The sequence below is a fragment of the Pseudophryne corroboree genome, chromosome 10 (assembly GCF_028390025.1).
Source record: "Pseudophryne corroboree isolate aPseCor3 chromosome 10, aPseCor3.hap2, whole genome shotgun sequence".
Lineage (NCBI taxonomy): Eukaryota > Metazoa > Chordata > Amphibia > Anura > Myobatrachidae > Pseudophryne > Pseudophryne corroboree.
The window spans coordinates 169,132,794-169,158,012 of NC_086453.1; the positions used below are offsets into that span (position 1 = coordinate 169,132,794).

General features: G+C 45.3%; 11 non-coding genes across 11 annotated transcripts; 8 read left to right on the forward strand and 3 right to left on the reverse strand.

Moving 5' to 3' along the window:
- Positions 1 to 659: 659 nt before the first annotated feature.
- Positions 660 to 822, reverse strand: LOC134967737 (U1 spliceosomal RNA). Its single transcript, XR_010189130.1, has one exon. It is a non-coding gene; the product is annotated as a U1 spliceosomal RNA (small nuclear RNA).
- A 151-nt stretch (positions 823 to 973) lies between these two features.
- LOC134967393 (U1 spliceosomal RNA) lies at positions 974 to 1,137 on the reverse strand. Its single transcript, XR_010188880.1, has one exon. It is a non-coding gene; the product is annotated as a U1 spliceosomal RNA (small nuclear RNA).
- A 144-nt stretch (positions 1,138 to 1,281) lies between these two features.
- Positions 1,282 to 1,397, forward strand: LOC134967819 (U5 spliceosomal RNA). Its single transcript, XR_010189175.1, has one exon. It is a non-coding gene; the product is annotated as a U5 spliceosomal RNA (small nuclear RNA).
- A 271-nt stretch (positions 1,398 to 1,668) lies between these two features.
- On the forward strand, positions 1,669 to 1,784 carry LOC134967854 (U5 spliceosomal RNA). Its single transcript, XR_010189204.1, has one exon. It is a non-coding gene; the product is annotated as a U5 spliceosomal RNA (small nuclear RNA).
- Positions 1,785 to 2,059: 275 nt separating this feature from the next.
- Positions 2,060 to 2,175, forward strand: LOC134967853 (U5 spliceosomal RNA). Its single transcript, XR_010189203.1, has one exon. It is a non-coding gene; the product is annotated as a U5 spliceosomal RNA (small nuclear RNA).
- A 286-nt stretch (positions 2,176 to 2,461) lies between these two features.
- LOC134967832 (U5 spliceosomal RNA) lies at positions 2,462 to 2,577 on the forward strand. The gene has a single exon (XR_010189186.1). It is a non-coding gene; the product is annotated as a U5 spliceosomal RNA (small nuclear RNA).
- A 5,380-nt stretch (positions 2,578 to 7,957) lies between these two features.
- On the reverse strand, positions 7,958 to 8,031 carry TRNAN-AUU (transfer RNA asparagine (anticodon AUU)). The gene has a single exon. It is a non-coding gene; the product is annotated as a tRNA-Asn (tRNA).
- A 15,541-nt stretch (positions 8,032 to 23,572) lies between these two features.
- Positions 23,573 to 23,736, forward strand: LOC134967493 (U1 spliceosomal RNA). The gene has a single exon (XR_010188962.1). It is a non-coding gene; the product is annotated as a U1 spliceosomal RNA (small nuclear RNA).
- Positions 23,737 to 23,888: 152 nt separating this feature from the next.
- Positions 23,889 to 24,051, forward strand: LOC134967762 (U1 spliceosomal RNA). Its single transcript, XR_010189147.1, has one exon. It is a non-coding gene; the product is annotated as a U1 spliceosomal RNA (small nuclear RNA).
- Positions 24,052 to 24,722: 671 nt separating this feature from the next.
- LOC134967435 (U1 spliceosomal RNA) lies at positions 24,723 to 24,886 on the forward strand. Its single transcript, XR_010188914.1, has one exon. It is a non-coding gene; the product is annotated as a U1 spliceosomal RNA (small nuclear RNA).
- Positions 24,887 to 25,038: 152 nt separating this feature from the next.
- LOC134967752 (U1 spliceosomal RNA) lies at positions 25,039 to 25,201 on the forward strand. Its single transcript, XR_010189140.1, has one exon. It is a non-coding gene; the product is annotated as a U1 spliceosomal RNA (small nuclear RNA).
- Positions 25,202 to 25,219: the final 18 nt, after the last annotated feature.

Sequence of the window (25,219 nt, forward strand, 5' to 3'; positions counted from 1 at the left end):
GGCTGGGGAGGGCCGCTGCTCAGGCACATCTCTGTCAAGTAAAGGAGATTCAACTGAGGCAGCACAAGGGAACTCTCATCTGGGGACAACAACTGCAGGGAGAACACATATTTTCAGATGAACATGGGAGGGCAGAAGGCTGCCTAATACTGAAGCACCCCCAAACAACAAACCAAATGCAACAACTAGTGCAAGCATTCCTTGGGGAAGGCCTGCAGCAGATGGATTTGCATATGGTGATGTCATCCAAGCAGTGGGTCAACGTAGGCATCAACCCTCATCTGCATATGAAAAGAGAAAAGGGGCGTGCAGGGCATGGTGGCCTTTTGCGGTGCTTGGATGACCCCTAGTTCGCATTAAACACCTCCACCCTCCTTCGGTGTGGGGCTCATGTTGGCTATGCCCCAGCCCCTGAAGCATTCAAGCTAATTTCTTGCAGCAGCTGGGCACTGTAACTGCTCCAGAGCTGCTCTGTAAGGCAAGTAAAAGGGTGTGAGCCCTGCAGCACTACCTGTAGTTCGCATTGTGCGTTGGAAGGCACGAAGTAAACAGACGGGAGAAGTCAGGATAGTGCGCAAGGGTATAGAAGGGAGCGGCTCAAGAAAAGAGAAGTGGAAACAGACAGCAAACTAGGCTGGAGAGAGACCTAAGACAAAGAGATCTGAATTATACGAGACCCGACCAGGGGAAACACAAATTATGCAGTCAAGTGTCCCACATTTGGGGAAATCACAGGAGCAGCACACCCAGAGTGCAATGGGTGAGCCTTGCCCTGGGAAAAGCACCTTCATGATCATAGTATCTCACCTGGCAGGTAAGTAGGAGTTGGGCTAGAGCTGGGAGGGTCGCTGCTCGGGTTCCCCCCTGTGAAGTGAAGGAGATCCAACTGAGGCAGCACAAGGGAACTCTCGAAAGAAGAACAAGGCTAGAGGAAGATCTGAGAGAAAGAAATCTGACTTTTACCAGAGCTGACCAGAGGAAAGCACAAACACAGTCCCCCACTACCACAAATAATGCAGTCGAGTTTCCCACATTTGGGGAAATCACAGGGGTCAGCATACCCAGAATGCAATGAATGAACCTCACCCTGGGAGAACAATCTTCAAGACCATGGTATCTCCTATGCAAAATAAGTATGATTTGGGATAGGGCTGGGGAGGGCCGCTGCTCAGGCACATCTCTGTCAAGTAAAGGAGATTCAACTGAGGCAGCACAAGGGAACTCTCATCTGGGGACAACAACTGCAGGGAGAATACATATTTTCAGATGAAAATCTTGGTCATGCTCTGGTTTCTCTTCAGAACGAACAAATCTTTCGCCTTTTACTAAAGATTTCCGTGGAGAGGAGCAAAACCGAGTTTTATCTCAATTTTTGCATGCCCCATCTTATTGGGGTATATTTTATCGGTTTAAAGATAGAATGAGTGTGCTTTAATGTAAGCTCATTTGCATAGAAATGACAGTAAATGTTTGTTTCTTTTCAAACAGAACTTTCTTGACCATGCTACTTGCTTGAAAGATCTGGGAGCACATGGAAAACAGTGCAAACCATGTTTATAGGAAAGGGGAAACCAGTTGAGAAATCTGCTTTCTTTCAAATTGGGCGCTCACTTTGAGCTGAATGAGGACTGCTGGCATTGCATTCAGGTGACAGGTGGAATCTTGGTCATGCTCTGGTTTCTCTTCAGAACGTACAAATCTTTCGCCTTTTACTAAAGATTTCCGTGGAGAGGAGCAAAGCTAAGTTTTATCTCAATTTTTGCATGCCTCGTCTTATTGGGGTTTCTTTTATCGGTTTAAAGACAGAACGAGTGTGCTTTATTGTAAGCTCATTTGCATAGAAATGACAGTAAATGTTTGTTTCTTTTCAAACAGAACTTTCTTGACTATACTAATTGCTTGAAAGATCTGGGAGCACATGGAAAAAGAGTACAAACCATGTTTATAGCAAGGGGAAGCCTGGTGAGAAATCTGCTTTCTTTCTTTCAAATTGGGTGCTCACTTTGAGCTGAATGAGGATTGCTGGCATGGCACTCAGGCGACAGGAGGAATCTTGGTCATTCTCTGGTTTCACTTCAGAATGAACAAATCTTTCGCCTTTTACTAAAGATTTCTGTGGAGAGGAGCAAAACTGAGTTTTATCTCAATTTTTGCATGCCCCATATTATTGGGGTTTCTTTTATCAGTTTAAAGACAGAACGAGTGTGTTTTCTTGGTAGCTTTAATGTAAGTTTATTTGCATAACAATGACAGTAAATGTCTGTTTCTTTTCAAGCAGAACTTTCTTGACCATACTAATTGCTTGAAAGATCTGGGAGCACATGGAAAAGAGTACAAACCATGCTTATAGCAAGGGGAAGCCTGGTGAGAAATCTGCTTTCTTTCTTTCAAATTGGGTGCTCACTTTGAGCTGAATGAGGACTGCTGGCATCGCACTCAGGCGACAGGTGGAATCTTGGTCATGCTCTGGTTTCTCTTCAGAACGAACAAATCTTTCGCCTTTTACTAAAGATTTCCTTGGAGAGGAGCAAAACTGAGTTTTATCTCAATTTTTGCATGCCTCATCTTATTGGGGTTTCTTTTATCGGTTTAAAGATAGAACGAGTGTGCTTTAATGTAAGCTCATTTGCATAGAAATGACAGTAAATGTTTGTTTCTTTTCAAACAGAACTTTCTTGACCATGCTACTTGCTTGAATGATCTGGAAGCACATGGAAAACAGTACAAACCATGCAGTATCACAAGAGCCTTTATTTGATCTTTCATGAAGATAGAGCAGAATTGAGGACACGTCAACAATTTCTGCCGAAGGTGGTTCATCTTTCCACATGGTGCCTTTGGCCACTGACACCTTCGTTGAGTCAAAGTCTCTGGCTGTGGTCAGAACTTTGAAAATTTATGTCACCAGAACGGTTCAGATTAGGAAAACAGAGGCTCTGTTTGTCCTGTATGCTCCCAACAGGATTGGGTGTCCTGCTTCCATGCAGACCATTATGCGCTGGATCTGTGGTAAGATTCAGCATGCTCATTCCACGGCAGGATTGCCGTTACTGAATTAGGTGAAGACCCATTCTACTAGAAATGTGGGTTCATCCTGGGCAGCTGGTCGGGGAGTCTCGGCATGCAACTTTGCCGAGCAGCTATTTAGTAAACACTTTTGCTAAATTTTACAAGTTTGATACCTTGGCCGATGATAACCTCAAGTTGGGTCATTCGGTGCTGCAGAGTCGTACGCACTCTCCCACCCGTTCAAGAGCTTTGGTATAACCCCATGGTTCTTAATGTGACCCCAGCATCCTCTAGGTCGTATGAGAAAATAGGATTTTAATACCTACCGGTAAATCCTTTTCTCTTAGTCCGTAGAGGATGCTGGGCACCCGTCCCAGTCCATACTGTGTCTGCAGTTATTACTTGTGGTTATACACATGTTGTGTTACGGTTCTGGTCAGCTTTTTGCTGCAATTGTTCATGCCGTTGGCTTGTGTTCTGTTGAATGCCACGTTCTGTGGCATGCTTAAGGTGTGAGCTGGTAAGATGCTCACCTTAGTTTAACAATAAATCCTTTCCTCGAAATGTCCATCTCCCTGGGCACAGTTCCTATAACTGGAGTCTGGAGGAGGGGCATAGAGGGAGGAGCCAGTTCACACCCTTTGAAAGTCTTAAAGTGCCCATGTCTCTTGCGAATCCCGTCTATACCCCATGGTTCTTAATGTGACCCCAGCATCCTCTACGGACTAAGAGAAAAGGATGCCCTTGCGCACTATCCTGACTTCTCCTCCCGTCTGCTTACTTTGTGCCTTCCAATGCACAATGCGAACTACAGGTGGTGCTGCAGGGCCCACACCCTTTTACTTGCCTTACAGAACAGCTCTGGAGCTGTTACAGTGCCCAGCTGCTGCAAGAAATCAGCTTGAATGCTTCAGGGGATGGGGCATGGCCAACATGAGCCCCACACCAAAGGAGGGTGGGGGTGTTTAATGCAAACTAGGGGTCATCCAAGCACCGCAAAAGGCCGCCATGCCCTGCATGCCCCTTTTCTCTTTTCATATGCAGATGAGGGTTCCAGCCAACTTTGGCCCACTGCTTGGATGACATCACCGTATGCAAATCCATCTGCTGCAGACCTTCCCCCAGGAATGCTTGTACTAGTTGTTGCATATGGTTTGATATTTGATGGTGCTTCAGTATTAGGCAGCCTTCCGCCCTCCCATGTTCATCTGAAAAGATGTGGTCTCCCTGCAGGTGTTGTCCCCAGTTGAGAGTTCCCTTGTGCTGCCTCAGTTGAATCTCCTTAACTTGACGGGGGAGGGGCTGCCTGAGCAGCCACCCTCCCCAGCCCTATCCCAACTCAAACTTATTTTGTATATGAGAACTCTTGATCATGAAGATTGTTCTCACAGGGTGAGGTTCATCCATTATATTTTAAAATAGGAAGGTACAAATTACATATTTGAATTGCATCTATGTGCTGGATTCAAATGTCCCCCCCCCCTTCCTTTCTCAATTGTGCCTGTCAACAGCTATTCTAAGGTTGCTGCCAATGGGTGTGACACATTCATTTCTTCTGTGGGGTACACTGGACTCCACAAGGATTCACATTGGGGTGTAGAGTAGGATCTTGATCTGAGGCACCAACCGGCTCAAAGCTTTTGACTGTTCCCAAGATGCTCAGCGCATCCTCCTCTATAACCCCGCTTCCATGAACAGGGAGCTCAGTTTGTAGTTGGTGCCTTCAGTAGCAGGCCACTTAACAGGGGCCTGCCTCAGGCAGCCTATTCTTAGCTATTAATTTTGACAAGAAAAGAAGAACTTGTTTTATGAGAATCTACAAGGGCTGCAGCAGGCTAGGTCTAATAGACATCTTTACTGCAGCTTCATCACTCCCAGCGGCGCTATATACTCCTGTGCCCTGGTTGCTGGGTCACTGCAGCGGAGGCTCCGGTTTATTCCTAAGGTCAGTCACACACACACCGCCCTTCCGGATCACGAGGCCGCTGATGAAGGGGAGCGTGGCCGTAGGGGGTGGGCCGTGTGCGCACTGGCGTGGACACTGATTACTGGGCAGCCGCTACACTAGCCACCAGGTACAGTTAAGGAGCACAGGCCTGGGGGTTTTTCTCCTATATTAACCCAATTTTGTACTGCCCGCAGCGCATTGTGATAGGTAATAGGGCCTGATTCAGGTTGGATTGCAATCACAATAAGCGATCCAACTGCAAAAATTGCTAAGAGCATACGCATGTGCCTGCATTTTCTGCGGCACCCCGCAGAGAATGCGATCGCCTCTGCCTGTCAATCGGGGCAGGGGGGGGAGAGGGGGGTCAGCAACACTCCATTTCCAAGTCAGGGATGGAGCGGTGCGGGGGCAAGGCTTCATAATGGGGTCTGCAACGGAGGAGACACAGGGGGCGTGGTCACAGCGGCTGTATGACATCACATTCAGCCGCTGTGATCACAAAAATGGTGGCGGCTTCCTGCGCGCACATACAGTCTGCACCAGCAGGAGGCTACACCATTTTTTATGATCACGCTGAACTGCAGTGCGACTGCAATTACAGCATGGTCAAGAAGGGAGGCGTCATGCTGGGTGGCCATGCCCTGTCACTGTGCAGGAGCCAGCGCCGCTCACACACTAGTCCCCGGGTGCAGCCCCCAACCCCCGGGACACCCGGAGCAACAAAATGTAGATTCAGGCCACCAGGCCACGCCCCTACCTATGAAACCATGCCTCCTTTTTACCATTGCGCTGCTTATCTGCGCGCACTGCATTACAATCTCCCTCGCCACCTCTCTGGGTGTCACCAGTGATAGTGACACCTCTGCCATGCTTGTAGCAGCTGGTCCTAAGATCTACGCCTCAAGCCCTGAGTGTTTGCCCTTGTGACTTGTTGATCATCATAGCGAAGCAGATGCTTACAGAAAACTGCAGGGGCTTAGATTGAAAATAAAAAAATTGATGGGTATAAGGTAGAGAGGAGCGGGTTCGGTTCTCCGAGAACCGAATTCCCCACGAACTCCACGTGGATTACACTGGTCCGAGGCAGGCTCGGTTGTTCCCGCCTGACTCGGAAAACCTGAACAAGGGAAAATGTCATCATCCCGCTGTCGGATTCTCGCGAGATTCGGATTCCATATAAAGAGCTGCGCGTTGCCGCCATTTTTACTCGTGCATTGAAGAGAGAGCGGAGACGACGTGGCTATGTTCTCTCAGTGGAAATCTCAATATCAGTGCTCAGTATCAGTGGTTACTTATTGCTGCTCAGTAATACTAGTAGTGTGTCTCTCCTGCTCAGTGTCAGTTCTCAGTAGTATCCTCATCAGTGCTCAGTATCACTGCTCATTGTCTTGTGCTGCATTGTGGTGCTCAGCATACTACAGTACATTACTAATAGTCCAGTGCTGCATCTTGCTGCTCAGTGTCAGTTATAGTATCCTCATCAGTGCTCACTATCACTGCTCATTGCATTGTGGTGTTCTGTATACTACAGTAACATAGTAATATAGTAACATATAGTAACATCGTTTTTGAGGTTGAATAGAGGCAAATTGCCCATCGTGTTCAACCTGTTTTAAGTTGTGATGATTCTACATACTTGCTGAATAATGTTTTATGACTAGTTAGCTACTATAACTCATGTTACCCCCGGATTAACCATGTTGATATTTTAAGTAGTATAACCTTGGATAGCTTTTTCATTCAGAAATGTATCCATTCCTTTTTTAAATCCAATTACAGAGTCCGCCATTACCACCTTCCCTGGCAGGGAATTCCACATCCTGATTGCCCTAACAGTGAAGAACCCTTTCCTCCATTGCGTTCTGAACTTTCCTCCAGTCGCAGCGAGTGACCACGTGTTCTTTTAATAAATAATTCCTCTGATAACTCTTTGTTATGTATCTTTACATATTTGAAGATATTAATAATATCTCCTCTTAGGCACCTCTTTTCTAGTGTATACATATTCAGCCTAGTAAGTCTTTCCTTATAGTCCAGTACTTTTAGGCCTTTAATCAATTTAGCCTTCAGGATCTCTTGCACTTCCATGAGCAGCAGAGTAGTGCAATGGAAGCATGCTGCGCCCATAACCCAGAGGTCGATTTATCGAAACTATCCTCTGCTATGTGCATTTTTTTTTTATAATTAAAGTAATCAAAAACTGGGATTGATATTTTGGCTCTTTTATTTTTACTTAAAGTACAATAACTTTTATCATTTTAATTTGTTTTAATAGTATATTGACAGCATTGTTTTCTTTAAAAAATCCACTTAATTTTCTTTACCCTATTACTGAAATGGTAATTGACAAAAACAAACTACATTGTCACCAGAAGAGCAATGCAAAATGTACAAGTGATATATTAAAATCATCTCCCATCTTGAATTTCAATGATGCATTGGGACAACAATTTTGTGAGAAACATCTTCACCCATAAAGAAAGATTTTCTTAATTCCTTACCTGTGTGCTGATTAGATATTACCTTGTTTTCACATTAAACAGACTTCCACATGAGAAAGCAGCAAGGATGCAGTGACATTTATGTTTCCTGGTGTCAACCTGTATTATTTCAGTAGACATTGAAATGAGGATGCATCTTGCTGCCTTTCCAATGTAGCAAGTTTAATTCAGTAATAGGTGAAAAAACATGCCTACAAAGGTGTTAATCAGAGACTTGGCTTTGTGGACACTTTTCAGAGAGCAAATTTGTTAGCATAAAAATAAAGTCAGAAAATGAAGAGCTGTTTAATCACTCAATTGGACTTTTCTGCCAGCATAATTTTTTTTCTCTGCAACCCACTGCTAAATTGTGCTTCCTAGCTGTTTTTTATAAAATCACTTAATCAAATCTAACTCTGATTACATCAGAGAAGGCCAGGTACCCTACACCATAAGAGGGGGTTTGAAATTTTGACTTGTCTACTTAAAGATCACCAAAATCTGATCACAAGGTCAATTACATCCCTGGGTGGGATTGAACCACCAACCTTTCGGTTAATAGCCAAACATGCTAACCGATTGCACCACAGAGACACCTCGTAAAAGTACATACTGACAAAGGCTAATAAGCATTCATCTAGAACGTTTCCTAGAAAAACTTTAAAAAGTCAATAATCTGGAGAGTTTTTGTAAGAAACACATTGGTACTTTCCCATGATGAGTGAGTGCTTCAGGATCTCTTGCACTTGCATGAGCAGCAGAGTACTGCAACGGAAGCATGCTGGGCCCATAACCCAGAGGTAGGCAGATTGAAACTATCCTCTGCTATATGCATTGTTTTTTGTTAATTAAAGTAATCCAAAACTGGGATTGATATTTTGTCTCTTTTATTTTTACTTAAAGTACAATAAATTTTACCATTTTAATTTGTTTTCATAGTATATTGACAGTATTGTTTTCTTTCAAAAATCCACTTAATTTTCTTTACCCTATTATTAAAATGGTAATTGACAAAAACAAACTACATTGTCACCAGAAGAGCAGTACAAAATGTACAAGTGATATATTAAAATCATCTTTCCAGCTTGAATTTCAATGATGCTTTGGTGCAACAATTTTGTGAGAAACATCTTCACCCATAAAGAAAGATTTTCTTAATTCCTTACCTGTGTGCTGATTAGATATCACCTTGTTTTCACATTAAACAGACTTCCACATGAGGAAGCAGCAAGGATGCAGTGACGTTTATGTTTCCTGGTGTCAACCTGTATTATTTCAGTAGACATTGAAATGAGGATGCATCTTGCTGCCTTTCCAATGAAGCAAGTTTAATTCAGTAATAGGTGAAAAACCATTCCTACAAAGGAGTTAATCAGAGACACTTTTCAGAGAGCAAATTTGTTAGCATAAACATAAAATCAGAAAATGAAGAGCTGTTTAATCACTCAATTGGACTTTTCTGCCAGCATAATTTTTTTTCTCTGCAACCCACTGCTAAATTGTGCTTCCTACCTGTTTTTTTATAAAATCACTTAATCAAATCTAACTCTGATTACATCAGAGAAGGCCAGGTACCCTACACCATAAGAGGGGGTTTGAAATTTTGACTTGTCTACTTAAAGATCACCAAAATCTGATTACAAGGTCAATTACAACCCTGGGTGGGTGTCAGGCCCGGGTGTTTTTGTGAATCCGTTAACCCAGAACCAACCACAGGTGTAGGTGCTGGGCTATGAAGAAAGCAGGGAGGACGAAGAAAGTTCCGATTCATATATTTATTCAAAATAATAATTCAGTAAAGGGTTAACTGACAAGTTGGTAATCATCATATTATACTGAAGTATTGCAGGAATAATATGCAAGAGAAAACTCAAAAATAAATAAAAGAAATGTTCATGGAAACATATGCAAAACAAGCTGATGAATAAATGTTGGATTGTCCAAATATAAACAAGCTTTGATGCAGAACTGCAGAATGTGATTAACTGGATAATGCAGACATGAAGAGATAACTGTAAGGATTTGCAATGGAGTTTTGAGAGTTAACTGAGAGACTGTGAAGAATTATCCTTGTTATGACAACATAGCAAATATAAACAAACTTTGATGCTGAACTGTAGAATGTTATTAACTGGATAATGCAGACATGAAGAGATAACTGTAAGGATTTGCAATGGAGTTTTGAGAGTTAACTGAGAGACTGTGAAGAATTATCCTTGTTATGACAACATAGCAAATATAAACAAACTTTGATGCTGAACTGTAGAATGTTATTAACTGGATAATGCAGACATGAAGAGATAACTGTAAGGATTAGCAATGAAGCTTTGAGAGTTAACTGAGAGACTGTGATGAATTATCCTTGTAATGACAACATAGCAAAAAGTACTGAATTGGGTTACTCGCGGGTTCCGGAGATCACTGTGAAACTGTAGTAGAAGACAAGGTGATGAATGGGTTAAATGCAGAGTTGAACAAACGAACAGCTGAGAGAAATGAGATCCTGCAGACTTTGTAGGATAGGCAGACTGACAAGGTAACCTCATGCAGGACACTGGGAATCCAAGTATTTCCAATAGGTGTGCAATTGACTGATAGCACAATGGAGAGCCGGTAGATCTTTGGCAGTGAAGGCTGCAAACGGACCTCTGGGAACGGAGGCGATATCTGGACCACGGGAATCACACAGGAATGCACGGAGAGAGTTCAGAGCTAGAGCACAGCTTTGATACAACAAAGCACTGGCCCAGAGTAACATAATCCCAGCCTACTTAAAGGCAGCACAAGCACGGGATTGGCTTACACCTGCCCACAGGTGTTTTCACAAGTGCTCTGTATTAGCTATTTGGTCTCCAACATGGCCACCTCCTATACAGCAGACACACCGCAGTGCCTTAGGCCATTTGGTCCCCGCACTCACAGTTCCCAGACTCTGCATCACCTGTGCCATTGATCACGCCGTGTCCCCACACGGGCGCACAGCACCGCAAGCAACCGCACTGGCAATGGATGAACCCCAGAACCCGCAGAGGTGAGAGACCGGTTCGTGACAGTACCCCCTCTTCTACGGGTGGTCTCCGAACACCTTTGAACCTTGTCAGGATTTTTGGAGAAGTATTTCTGTACCAGTCTTGGAGCATGAACATCTTCAGAGAAAACCCAGGATCTCTCCTCCGGACCGTAACCCTTCCAGTCGACCAGAAACTGTAAACGACCATATCGGGAACGTGAGTCCACAATCTTTTTAACTTCAAATTCCTCATTCTGCAAAGAGTGAACTTTAGGAGATTTGGACTGGGTAGTACGGAACTTATTGAGAATCAAAGGCTTCAGTAAAGATGTATGAAAGGCGTTAGGAATTCTCAAAGACGGTGGCAATTTGACTTTGTATGACACAAGGTTGAGTACCTTTACAATGGGAAATGGACCAATAAACCTGAGAGCAAATTTCTTAGAAGGAACTTTGAACTTGAGATTGCGCGTAGAAATCCAAACTTGGTCTCCCACTTAGTAATTCGGTACAGCTTTACGTTTTCTATCTGCAAAAGATTTATAACGAGTGGAAGTTTTGACCAAGGACTTACGTACACAACTCCAGATGCTAGATAGACGTTGAAGCTCTTGATCTGCTGCTGGAACCTCTAGGGCTGGCAAAGGATGAAACTCTGGTGGAGAACTTCTTGGACTCTTATGTTGGGCACATTTAGGACATGCTGCTATAAACTCTTGGACATCGGCTTTGAGACGTGGCCACCAATAAGACTGTTGAATAAATTCGAGAGTCTTTAGAACCCCATGATGACCCATGAAGGAAGAGGAGTGAGCCCAGGTAAGCAGCCGTTTTCGGAGACTTGTGGCAACAAAGGTCTTGCCAGGCGGAGGAACTGGAGAGGTTCGAGTCATTAAAAAGGACGTAGGATTCACAATGGCTTGATTCGTGGTAGCATCATTTAATTCAGAAGAAGCAAAGGACCGGGAAAGGGCATCTGCCTTTTTGTTCTGAGACCCTGGACGATAGGTGAGTTTGAAATCAAATCGTGAGAAGAAAAGCGCCCATCGAGCTTGTCGTGGATTCAAACACTGAGCTGACTGCAGATATAGAAGATTCTTATGATCAGTATAAACTGTAATGCGATGTTGAGCTCCTTCTAGAAGGTATCTCCACTCCTCAAATGCCAACTTGATGGCAAGTAACTCTTGGTCACCGATTGCATAATTACGTTCTGCCGGGAGGAACTTACGGGAGAAATATCCGCAGGGATGGACCTTTTTATCTTCAAAGACTTGTGACAACACAGCTCCTACTGCTTCTGTAGATGCATGCACCTCTAATAGAAAGGGACGATTCAACTCAGGCTGTCGAAGAATGGGGGCTGACACAAAGGCTTGCTTTAAATCAGAGAAGGCTTTGATTGCTTCAGAAGACCAGTTCGTAGGATTTGCTCCCTTGCGAGTTAGGGCTGTGATAGGAGCAGCTAACGTAGAATAATTCTTAATGAATCTCCTATAGAAATTAGCAAAGCCAAGAAATCGCTGAATCCCCTTGAGAGTTGTAGGAGTGGACCAATCCCGGATAGCTCGCGTCTCTGGGATGGATAGCGGATGAATTTGTCCCCTAGGAGGGGTTTTGCCCGGAACCAGGACGACTGGGCAGTCCCATTCACGATGAGGAGGTAGAGAGTCTGCTGCTTGCTTACTGGAAACATCCGCAAGGGATTGATACACCGGAGGTAGATCGGAAAGGCTAATTGACCGAAGAGGTACAATTGCAGCTACACAGTCCTTGGTACAAGATTTACCCCATGAAAGGACTTCCATGGTTTGCCAATTGAGTTGAGGATTATGTTTCTGCAGCCAAGGTAAACCAAGTATCACATCTTGAGAGGCTTTGGGAATCACGTAGAAGGAGAGGTATTCGGAATGGAGCTCACCAACTTTCATCTTGAGACATACGGTTCGATGAGTAATTATACCATCTGGAATTCGACTTCCATCCACTGCTGTAACGGCAACTGCTGCTTCCAGAGGCATGGTTCGAACTTTAGACCGCATGACAAAGGCTGAGGAGATGAAGTTCTCGGCTGCCCCGGAATCTAGGAGAGCTGAAACTTTCACTGTAGAACTTGGAACTTCTAATTGAATAGACAAGGACGGCTCTTTCCCAGAACGTGATTCTAGAGTAACTCCTAGCTTAACCTCTCTTGAATAAGCTAGGAGGCGAGAGTTTCCCGGTCGGAGTTTGCAGAATTTAACTAAATGTTCGGAGGACCCACAGTACATGCAGAGGTTACCCTGTCGACGACGAAGTCGTTCCTCCTCTGTGAGGCGAGAGCGCCCAATCTGCATAGGTTCTTCAGTCATTACTGGAGACTGTGATGAAGAATCTTGTCGAGGTCTAGGATGATCACGTGGACTGGATCGCTCTGCCCTGGATTTCTCTAAACATCGCTCCCTGTGACGTAGGTCAAATTTGTTACAGAGAGAAATCAATTCATCCAGTTTAATTGGCACATCCCGGATAGTTAAATCATCCTTGATTCTCTCTGAAAGTCCATTCCAAAACGCGGCGATCAGGGCCTCCTCATTCCAGTTTAACTCTGAAGACAACGTGCGAAACTGAATAATATATTGACTGACAGGACGTAAACCTTGACGTAGACGGAGAATCTCCAAGGATGCTGAGGTGGTCCTGCCTGGTTCGTCAAAGATTCTCCGGAAGGAAGATACGAACTCTTTGTAATTAGAAAGGATAGGATCACCTCTCTCCCATAATGGTGATGCCCACTCCAGAGCCTGACCGGAGAGGAGGGCAATAATATATGCAACTTTAGAACGAGCTGATGGGAAACTGGAGGACAACAGTTCGAACTGGATCTCGCATTGATTCAGGAATCCTCTGCAAAGTTTTGGGGTTCCGTCAAACTTACTCGGAGAGGGTAACTGCAAGCGGGACGTAGGTAGCGTCACAGGAGAAGCTGTAGTGGTAACTGGGACATCCAGGGTTGGAATCTGGACTTGGAACGTTTTAATAGCCGTATGAAGAGTCTCTAAACGGTCTGCCATAGTTTGCATAAACTGCACTATTTGTGTCTGTATAGACTCCTGATTTTCCAGACGGGAAAGGATATCTGACGTAGCACCGTCTCCTGCGAATTGGTCACTTGACGGATCCATGTGGCCAGTGCTTACTGTCAGGCCCGGGTGTTTTTGTGAATCCGTTAACCCGGAACCAACCACAGGTGTAGGTGCTGGGCTATGAAGAAAGCAGGGAGGACGAAGAAAGTTCCGATTCATATATTTATTCAAAATAATAATTCAGTAAAGGGTTAACTGACAAGTTGGTAATCATCATATTATACTGAAGTATTGCAGGAATAATATGCAAGAGAAAACTCAAAAATAAATAAAAGAAATGTTCATGGAAACATATGCAAAACAAGCTGATGAATAAATGTTGGATTGTCCAAATATAAACAAGCTTTGATGCAGAACTGCAGAATGTGATTAACTGGATAATGCAGACATGAAGAGATAACTGTAAGGATTTGCAATGGAGTTTTGAGAGTTAACTGAGAGACTGTGAAGAATTATCCTTGTTATGACAACATAGCAAATATAAACAAACTTTGATGCTGAACTGTAGAATGTTATTAACTGGATAATGCAGACATGAAGAGATAACTGTAAGGATTTGCAATGGAGTTTTGAGAGTTAACTGAGAGACTGTGAAGAATTATCCTTGTTATGACAACATAGCAAATATAAACAAACTTTGATGCTGAACTGTAGAATGTTATTAACTGGATAATGCAGACATGAAGAGATAACTGTAAGGATTAGCAATGAAGCTTTGAGAGTTAACTGAGAGACTGTGATGAATTATCCTTGTAATGACAACATAGCAAAAAGTACTGAATTGGGTTACTCGCGGGTTCCGGAGATCACTGTGAAACTGTAGTAGAAGACAAGGTGATGAATGGGTTAAATGCAGAGTTGAACAAACGAACAGCTGAGAGAAATGAGATCCTGCAGACTTTGTAGGATAGGCAGACTGACAAGGTAACCTCATGCAGGACACTGGGAATCCAAGTATTTCCAATAGGTGTGCAATTGACTGATAGCACAATGGAGAGCCGGTAGATCTTTGGCAGTGAAGGCTGCAAACGGACCTCTGGGAACGGAGGCGATATCTGGACCACGGGAATCACACAGGAATGCACGGAGAGAGTTCAGAGCTAGAGCACAGCTTTGATACAACAAAGCACTGGCCCAGAGTAACATAATCCCAGCCTACTTAAAGGCAGCACAAGCACGGGATTGGCTTACACCTGCCCACAGGTGTTTTCACAAGTGCTCTGTATTAGCTATTTGGTCTCCAACATGGCCACCTCCTATACAGCAGACACACCGCAGTGCCTTAGGCCATTTGGTCCCCGCACTCACAGTTCCCAGACTCTGCATCACCTGTGCCATTGATCACGCCGTGTCCCCACACGGGCGCACAGCACCGCAAGCAACCGCACTGGCAATGGATGAACCCCAGAACCCGCAGAGGTGAGAGACCGGTTCGTGACAGTGGGATTGAACCACCAACCTTTTGGTTAATAGTAGTGATGAGCGAGGTTCGGTTTTACTCGGTTTTACTCGGTTCTCAAAACGGCATCTTATTGGCTATCCAAAACACGTGACATCCGTGAGCCAATAAGATGCCGTTTTGAGAACCGAGTAAAACCGAGTAAAACTGAACCCGCTCATCACTAGTTAATAGCCGAACATGCTAACCGATTGCGCCACAGAGACACCTTGCAAAAGTAGATACTGACAAAGGCTAATAAGCATTCATCTAGAACGTTTCCTAGAAAAACTTTAAAAAGTCAATAATCTGGAGAGTTTTTGTAAGAAACACATTGATACTTTCCCATGATGAGTGAGTGCTTTAGGATCTCTTGCACTTACATGGGCTATTAACCAAAAGGTTGGTGGTTTAATCCCACCCAGGGACGTAATTGACCTTGTGATCAGATTTTGGTGATCTTTAAGTAGACAAGTCAAAATTTCAAACCCCCCTCTTATGGTGTAGGGTACCTGGCCTTCTCTGACGTAATCAGAGTTAGATTTAATTAAGTGATTTTATAAAAAAAAACAGCTAGGAAGCACAATTTAGCAGTGGGTTGCAGAGAAAAAAATAACATTTTAAACCTACCGTTAAAATTTTTTTTTTGTAGTCCGTAGAGGATGCTTGGGACTCCGTAAGGACCATGGGGGATAGACGGGCTCCGCAGGAGACATGGGCACTTTAAGAAAGACTTTAGATCTGGGTGTGCACTGGCTCCTCCCTCTATGCCCCTCCTCCAGACCTCAGTTAGAGAAACTGTGCCCAGAGGAGACGGACAGTACGAGGAAAGAATTTTTGTTAATCCAAGGTCAAGATTCATACCAGCCACACCAATCACACCGTATAACTTGTGATATACTACCCAGTTAACAGTATGAAAACAACATAGCATCAGTCCAAGACCGATGAAAACTAACATATAACCCTTATGTAAGCAATAACTATATACAAGTCTTGCAGAAGTAGTCCGCACTTGGGACGGGCACCCAGCATCCTCTAAGGACTACGAGAAAAAGATTTACCGGTAGGTTTAAAATCTTATTTTCTCTTACGTCCTAGAGGATGCTGGGGACTCCGTAAGGACCATGGGGATTATACCAAAGCTCCTAAACGGGCAGGAGAGTGCGGATGACTCTGCAGCACCGATTGAGCAAACAGGAGGTCCTCCTCAGCCAGGGTATCAAACTTATAGAACTTTGCAAAGGTGTTTGAACCCGACCAAGTAGCAGCTCGGCACATCTGTAGTGCAGAGACCCCTCGGGCAGCTGCCCAAGAAGATCCCACCTTCCTAGTGGAATGGGCCTTGACTGAATTAGGCAACGGCAATCCCGCCATAGAATGCGCCTGCTGAATCGTGTTACAGATCCAGCGAGCAGTAGTCTGCTTTGAAGCAGGGGTGCCAATCTTGTTGGCTGCATACAGGACAAACAGTGCTTCTGTTTTTTGACTCTAGCCGTTCTGGCCACGTAAATTTTCAAAGCCCTGACCACATCAAGGGACTCGGAATCCTCCAAGTCACGCGTAGCCACAGGCACCACAATAGATTGGTTCATATGATAGGATGAGTCCACTTTTAGCAGGAATTGAGGACGGGTCCGCAATTCCGCTCTATCCATATGGAAAACCAGATAGGGGCTTTTATGCGATAAAGCCGCTAATTCCGACACTCGCCTAGCGGAAGCCAAGGCTAATAACATGACCACCTTCCAAGTGAGATATTTCAACTCCACCGTTTTAAGTGGTTCAAACCATAACCTTAACACCACGTTAAGGTCCCAAGGCACCACCGGAGGTACAAAAGGAGGCTGAATATGCAGTACTCCCTTCACAAAAGTTTGTACTTACTTCAGGGAGAGAGGCCAATTCCTTTTGAAAGAAAATGGATAAGGCCAAAATCTGAACCTTAATAGAGCCTAATTTTAGGCCCAAATTCACTCCAGTTTGTAGGAAGTGAAGGAAGTGGCCCAGGTGAAATTCTTCCGTAGGAGCATTCCTGGCCTCACACCAAGAAACATATTTTCGCCATATACAGTGATAATGTTTAGATGTCACGTCCTTCCTAGCCTTTATTAGCATAGGAATGACCTCATCTGGAATACCCTTTTCCGCTAGGATCCGGCGTTCAACCGCCATGCCGTCAAACGCAGCCGCGGTAAGTCTTGGAACAGACAGGGCCCCTGTTGCAACAGGTCCTGTCTTAGAGGAAGTGGCCACGGATCTTCTGTGAGCATTTCCTGCAGATCTGGATACCAGGTCCTTCGTGGCCAATCTGGAACAATGAGAATTGTTCTCACTCCTCTTTTTCTTACTATTATCAACACCTTGGGTATGAGAGGTAGAGGAGGAAATACATAGACCGACCGGAACACCCACGGTGTCACTAGGGCGTCTACAGCTACTGCCTGAGGGTCTCTTGACCTGGCGCAATACCTCTGTAGCTTTTTGTTGAGGCGGGACGCCATCATGTTTATCTGGGGCAGTCCCCACCGACTTGCAATCTGTGCGAAGACTTCCTGATGAAGTCCCCACTCTCCTGGATGTAGGTCGTGTCTGCTGAGGAAGTCTGCTTCCCAGTTGTCCACTCCCAGAATGAACACTGCTGACAGTGCGCTTACATGATTCTCCGCCCAGCGAAGAATTCTGGTGGCTTCTGCCATCGCCACTCTGCTCCTTGTGCCGCCTTGGCGGTTTACATGAACTACTGCGGTGACGTTGTCTGACTGGATCAGAACTGGTTGGTCGCGAAGTAAGGTCTCCGCTTGACGTAGGGCGTTGTATATGGCCCTTAGCTCCAGGATGTTGATGTGAAGACAAGTCTCCTGACTTGACCAAAGACCTTGGAAATTTCTTCCCTGTGTGGCTGCTCCCCAACCTCGGAGGCTCGCGTTCGTGGTCACCAGGATCCAGTCCTGAATGCCGAACCTGCGGCCCTCTAGAAGGTGAGCACTCTGCAGCCACCACAGGAGAGATACCCTGGCCCTGGGGGACAGGGTGATCAACTGATGAATCTGTAGATGTGACCCGGACCACTTGTCCAGTAGGTCCCATTGCAAGATCCTCGCATGGAACCTGCCGAAGGGAATGGCCTCGTATGATGCCACCATCATTCCCAGGACTCGAGTGCAGTGATGCACTGACACCTGTTTTGGTTTCAATAGGTTCCTGACCAGAGTCATGAGTTCCTGGGCCTTTTCTATCGGAAGATAAACCCTTTTCTGGTCCGTATCCAGAATCGTGCCCAAGCAAAGTCAGACGAGTCGTAGGAACCAACTGCGACTTCGGGATATTGAGAATCCAGCCGTGTTGCTGTAACACCTTCAGTGAAAGTTATACGCTGTTCAGCAACTGCTCTCTTGATCTCGCTTTTATGAGGAGATCGTTCAAGTACGGGATAATTGTGACACCTTGCTTTCGCAGGAGCACCATAATTTCCGCCATTACCTTGGTAAAAAATTCTCGGGGAAAATTCTGGAGAGACCAAACGGCAACGTCTGAAATTGGTAATGACAATACTGTACCGCAAATCTTAGGTACGCCTGATGAGGTGGATAAATGAGTACATGAAGGTATGCATCCTTTATGTCCAGAGATATCATAAAATTCCCCCCTTCTAGGCTGGCGATGACCGCTCTTAGCGATTCCATCTTGAACTTGAACCTTTTCAAGTATAGGTTCAGGGATTTTAAATTTAATATGGGTCTGACCAAACCGTCCGGTTTTGGGACTACAAACAGGGTCGAATAATTTCCCTTTCCTTGTTGAAGCAGGGGAACCTTGACCACCACCTGTTGAAGATACAATTTGTGAATTGCATTTAACACTATCTCCCTTTCCTGGGGAGAAGATGGTAGGGCCGATTTGAAAAATCGGCGAGGAGGCACCTCTTCGAATTTCAGCTTGTAACCCTGAGAAACAATTTCTATTGCCAAGGGATCCACCTGCGAATGAACCCAGATGTGGCTGAAAACTCGAAGACGTGCCCCCAACTGGGCGGACTCCTTTAGCGGAGCCCCATCGTCATGCGGTGGATTTTGTAGAGGCCGGGGAGGACTTCTGTTCCTGGGAACTAGCTGTGTTGTGCAGCTTTTTCCCTCTGCCCTTACCTCTGGCAAGAAAGGACGCACCTCGTACTTTCTTGTTTCTCTGTGATCGAAAGGACTGCATTTGATAATGTGGTGCTTTCTTAGGCTGTGAGGGAATATAAGGCAAAAAATTTGATTTACCAGCTGTAGCTGTGGAGACTAGGTCCGAGAGACCTTCCCCAAACAATTCCTCACCCCTGTAAGGTAAAACCTCCATATGCCTTTTTGAGTCGGCATCACCTGTTCATTGCCGGGTCCATAGGACTCGTCTAGCAGAAATCGACATAGCGTTTATTCTAGAACCCAGTAGACTAATGTCACTTTGAGCATCTCTCATATATAGGACAGCATCTTTTATATGCCCTATGGTCAATAACATAGCATCCTTATCTAGGGTCTCAATCTCTGCTGATAAGGTATCTGTCCATGCTGCTACCGCGCTACAACCCCGGCCGACGCAATTGCCGGTCTGAGTAAGGTACCAGAATGTGTGTATATGGACTTTAGGGTAACCTCCTGCTTGCGGTCAGCAGGGTCCCTGATGGTAGCCGTATCCTGGGATGGCAGCGCTACCTTTTTGGATAAGCGTGTCAATGCTTTATCCACCCTAGGGGAGGATTCCCACCGTATCCTGTCCATTGGCGGGAAAGGATACGCCATAAGAATCCTTTTGGGAATCTGCAGCTTTTTGTCTGGAGATTCCCAAGCTTTTTCACATAATTCGTTCAACTCATGTGAGGGGGGAAAGGTTATCTCAGGTTTCTTTCCCTTATACATGTGTACCCTCGTGTCAGGGACAGGGGCTTCCTCTGTGATGTGCAAAACATCTTTTATTGCAATAATCATATATCGAATACATTTAGCCAATTTTGGCTGTAACTTTGCATCATCATAGTCGACACTGGAGTCAGAATCCGTGTCGGTATCTGTGTCAACTATTTGGGATAGTGGGCGCTTTTGAGACCCCGAAGGTCCCTGCGACATAGGGACAGGCATGGGTTGACTCCCTGACTGTTCCCTAGCTTCTGCTTTGTCTAACCTCTTGTGCAATAAGTTTACATTAGCACTTAAAACATTCCACATATCCATCCAGTCAGGTGTCGGCGTTGTCGATGGAGACACCACATTAATTTGCTCCTGCTCCTCTCTAGGAGAGCCTTCTACCTCAGACATGTCGACACACGTGTACCGACACACCATACACTCAGGGAATCCTCTTATCTGAGGACAGTTTCCCAACAAGGCCCTTTGGAGAGACAGAGAGAGAGAGTATGCCAGCACACACCCCAGCGCTATATGACCTAGGAAAAAAACACAATAATTTTATGTTTACCCAGTAGCGCTGTATTTCCATATATATATGCGCCTAATTATGTGCCCCTCTTCTTTAAGACCCTCTTTCTACCATGGTATAAGCAGGGGAGAGTCCGGGGAGCTTCCCCTCAGCGGTGCTGTGGAGAAAATGGCGCTGGTGAGTGCTGAGGGAGAAGCCCCACCCCCTCAGCGACGGGCCTCTGTCCCGCTCAAATATAGTAAAAAAATGGCGGGGGCTCTTATATATATACAGTGCCTAGCTGCATATATATTTATTTTGCCAAAGAGAGGTCTATATTGCTGCCCCCCCTGCGCCCTTCACCCTTACAGTGACTGCCGTGTGTGAGGTGTATGGGAGCAATGGCGCACAGCTTTACTGCTGTGCGTTACCTCAGTGAAGATCATGAAGTCTTCTGCCGCCTCTGAAGTCTTCTTTTCTTCTCATACTCACCCGGCTTCTATCTTCCGGCTCTGCGAGGGGGACGGCGGCACGGCTCTGGGACGGACGGCGAGGGTGAGACCTGCGTACCGATACCTCTGGAGCTAATGGTGTCCAGTAGCCTAAGAAGCAGAGCCTTTCAACTCACAGAAGTAGGTGTGCTTCTCTCCCCTCCGTCCCTCGATGCAGGGAGTCTGTTGCCAGCAGGCTCCCTGAAAATAAAAAATCTAACAAATATACTTTCTGTCAGGAAACTCAGGAGAGCTCCCTGAAAAGCACCCAGTCTCCTCTGGGCACAGTAGTAAACTGAGGTCTGGAGGAGGGGCATAGAGGGAGGAGCCAGTGCACACCCAGATCTAAAGTCTTTCTTAAAGTGCCCATGTCTCCTGCGGAGCCCGTCTATCCCCCATGGTCCTTACGGAGTCCCCAGCATCCTCTAGGACGTAAGAGAAAAATTATGCTGGCAGAAAAATCCAATTGAGTGATTAAACAGCTCTTCATTTTCTGGCTTTATTTTTTTGCTAACAAATTTGCTCTATGAAAAGTGTCCACAATGCCAAGTCTCTGATTAACACCTTTGTATGAATGGTTTTTCACCTATTACTGAATTAAACTTGCTTCATTGGAAAGGCAGCAAGAGGCATCCTCATTTCAATGTCTACTGAAATAATACAGGTTGACACCAGGAAACATAAACGTCACTGCATCCTTGCTGCATTCTCATGTGGAAGTCTGTTTAATGTGAAAACAAGGTGATATCTAATCAGCACACAGGTAAGGAATTAAGAAAATCTTTCTTTAAGGGTGAAGATGTTTTCACAAAATCATTGTCCCAATGCATCATTGAAATTCAAGATGGAAGATGATTTTAATATATCACTTGTACATTTTGCATTGCTCTTTTGGTGACAATGTAGTTTGTTTTTGTCAATTACCATTTCAGTAATAGGGTAAAGAAAATCAAGTGGATTTTTTAAAGAAAACAATACTGTCAATATACTATTAAAACAAATTAAAATGGTAAAAGTTATTGTACTTTAAGTAAAAATAAAAGAGCCAAAATATCAATCCCAGTTTTTGATTACTTTAATTATTAAAAAAAAATACACATAGCAGAGGATAGTTTCGATCAATCGACCTCTGGGTTATGAGCCCAGCATGCTTCCATTGCACCACTCTGCTGCTCATGTAAGTGCAAGAGATCCTGAAGGCTGTACTATAAGGAAAGACTTACTAGGCTGAATATGTATATACTAGAAAAGAGGTGCCTAAGAGGAGATATTATTAATATCTTCAAATATGTAAAGATACATAACAAAGAGTTATCAGAGGAATTATTTATTAAAAGAACACAGTTTAGGACACGTGGGCACTTGCTGCGTCTGGAGGAAAGTTCCGAACGCAATGGAGGAAAGGGTTCTTTACTGTTAGGGCAATCAGGATTTGGAATTCCCTGCCAGGGAAGGTGGTAATGGCGGACTCTGTAATTGGATTTAAAAAAGGAATGGATACATTTCTGAATGAAAAAGCTATCCAAGGTTATAATACTTAAAATATCAACATGGTAAATCCGGGGGTAACATGAATTATAGTAGCTAACTAGTCATAAAATTAGTAATGTACTGTAGTATGCTAAGGAACACAATGCAGCACAAGACAATGAGCAGTAATACTGAGCACTGATGAGGATACTACTGAGAACTGACACTGAGCAGGCACATCTCTGTCAAGTAAAGGAGATTCAACTGAGGCAGCACAAGGGAACCCTCATCTGGGGACAACAACTGCAGGGAGAACACATATGTTCAGATGAACATGGGAGGGCAGAAGGCTGCCTACTACTGAAGCACCCCCAAACAACAAACCAAATGCAACAACTAGTGCAAGCATTCCTGGGGGAAGGCCTGCAGCAGATGGATTTGCATATGGTGATCTCATCCAAGCAGTGGGTCAAAGTTGGCTTCAACCCTCGTCTGCATATGAAAAGAGAAAAGGGGTATGCAGGGCATGGCGGCCTTTTGCGGTGCTTGGATGACCCCTAGTTCGCATTAAACACCCCCACCCTCCTTCGGTGTGGCGCTCATGTTGGCCATGCCCCAGCCCCTGAAGCATTCAAGCTGATTTCTTGCAGCAGCTGGGCACTGTAACAGCTCCAGAGCTGCTCTGTAAGGCAAGTAAAAGGGTGTGGGCCCTGCAGCACTACCTGTAGTTTGCATTGTGCATTGGAAGGCACAAAGTAAGCAGATGGGAGGAGAAGTCAGGATAGTGCACAAGTGCCAACATGAGCCCCACACCGAAGGAGGGTGGGGGTGTTTAATGCGAACTAGGGGTCATCCAAGCGCCGCAAAAGGCCGCCATGCCCTGCACGCCCCTTTTCTCTTTTCATATGCAGATGAGGGTTCCAGCCAACTTTGACCCACTGCTTGGATGACATCACCGTATGCAAATCCGTCTTCTGCAGACCTTCCCCCAGGAATGCTTGTACTAGTTGTTGCATTTGGTTTGTTGTTTGGGGGTGCTTCAGTATTAGGCAGCCTTCTACCCTCCCATGTTCATCTGAAAATATTTGTTCTCCCTGCAGTTGTTGTCCCCAGATGAGAGTTCCCTTGTGCTGCCTCAGTTGAATCTCCTTTACTTGACAGAGATGTGCCTGAGCAGCGGCCCTCCTCAGCCCTATCCCAAATCATACTTATTTTGCATAGGAGATACCATGGTCATGAAGATTGTTCTCCCAGAGTGAGGTTCATTCATTGCATTCTGGGTATGCTGATCCCTATGATTTCCCCAAATGTGGGAAACTCGACTGCATTATTTGTGGTAGTGGGGGACTGTGTTTGTGCTTTCCTCTGGTCAGCTCTGGTAAAAGTCAGATTTATTTGTCTCAGATCTTCCTCTAGCCTTGTTCTTCTTTCGAGAGTTTCCTTGTGCTGCCTCAGTTGGATCTCCTTCACTTGACAGGGGGGTGCCCGAGCAGCGACCCTCCCCAGCTCTAGCCCAACTCCTACTTACCTGCCAGGTGAGATACTATGATCATGAAGGTGCTTCTCCCAGGGCAAGGCTCACCCCTTGCACTCTGGGTGTGCTGCTCCTGAGATTTTCCCAAATGTGGGAAACTTGACTGCATAATTTGTGTTTCCCCTGGTCGGCTCTCGTATAATTCAGATCTCTTTGTCTCAGGTCTCTCTCCAGCCTAGTTTGCTGTCTGTTTCCACTTCTCTTTTCTTGAGCTGCTCCCTTCTATGCCCTTGCGCTCTATCCTGACTTCTCCCGTCTGCTTACTTTGTGCCCTCCAATGCACAATGCGAACTACAGGTAGTGCTGCAGGGCCCACACCCTTTTACTTGCCTTACAGAGCAGCTCTGGAGCTGTTACAGTGCCCAGCTGCTGCAATAAATCAGCTTGAATGCTTCAGGGGCTGGGGCATAGCCAACATGAGCCCCACACCGAAGGAGGGTGGAGGTGTTTAATGCGAACTAGGGGTCATCCAAGCGCCGCAAAAGGCCGCCATGCCTTGCACGCCCCTTTTCTCTTTTCATATGCAGACGAGGGTTGAAGCCAACTTTGACCCACTGCTTGGATGACATCAGCATATGCAAATCCATCTGCTGCAGGCCTTCCCCCAGGAATGCTTGCACTAGTTGTTGCATTTGGTTTGTTGTTTGGGGGTGCTTCAGTATTAGGCAGCCTTCTGCCCTCCCATGTTCATCTGAAAATATGTGTTCTCCCTGCAGTTGTTGTGCCCAGATGAGAGTTCCCTTGTGCTGCCTCAGTTGAATCTCCCTTACTTGACAGAGATGTGCCTGAACAGCGGCCCTCTCCAGCTCTATACCAAATCATACTTATTTTGCATAGGAGATACCATGGTCATGAAGATTGTTCTCCCAGGGTGAGGTTCATTCATTGCATTCTGGAAATGCTGACCCCTATGATTTTCCTAAATGTGGGAAACTCGACTGCATTATTTGTGGTAGTGGGGGACTGTGTTTGTGCTTTCCTCTGGTCAGCTCTGGTAAAAGTCAGATTTATTTGTCTCAGATCTTCCTCTAGCCTTGTTCTTCTTTCGAGAGTTTCTTTGTGCTGCCTCAGTTGGATCTCCTTCACTTGACAGAGGGGTGCCCGAGCAGCGATCCTCCCCAGCTCTAGCCCAACTCCTACTTACCTGCCAGGTGAGATACTATAATCATGAAGGTGCTTCTCCCAGGGCAAGGCTCACCCATTGCACTCTGGGTGTGCTGCTCCTGCGATTTCCCCAAATGTGGGAAACTTGACAGCATAATTTGTGTTTCCCCTGGTCCGCTCTCGTATAATTCAGATCTCTTTGTCTCAGGTCTC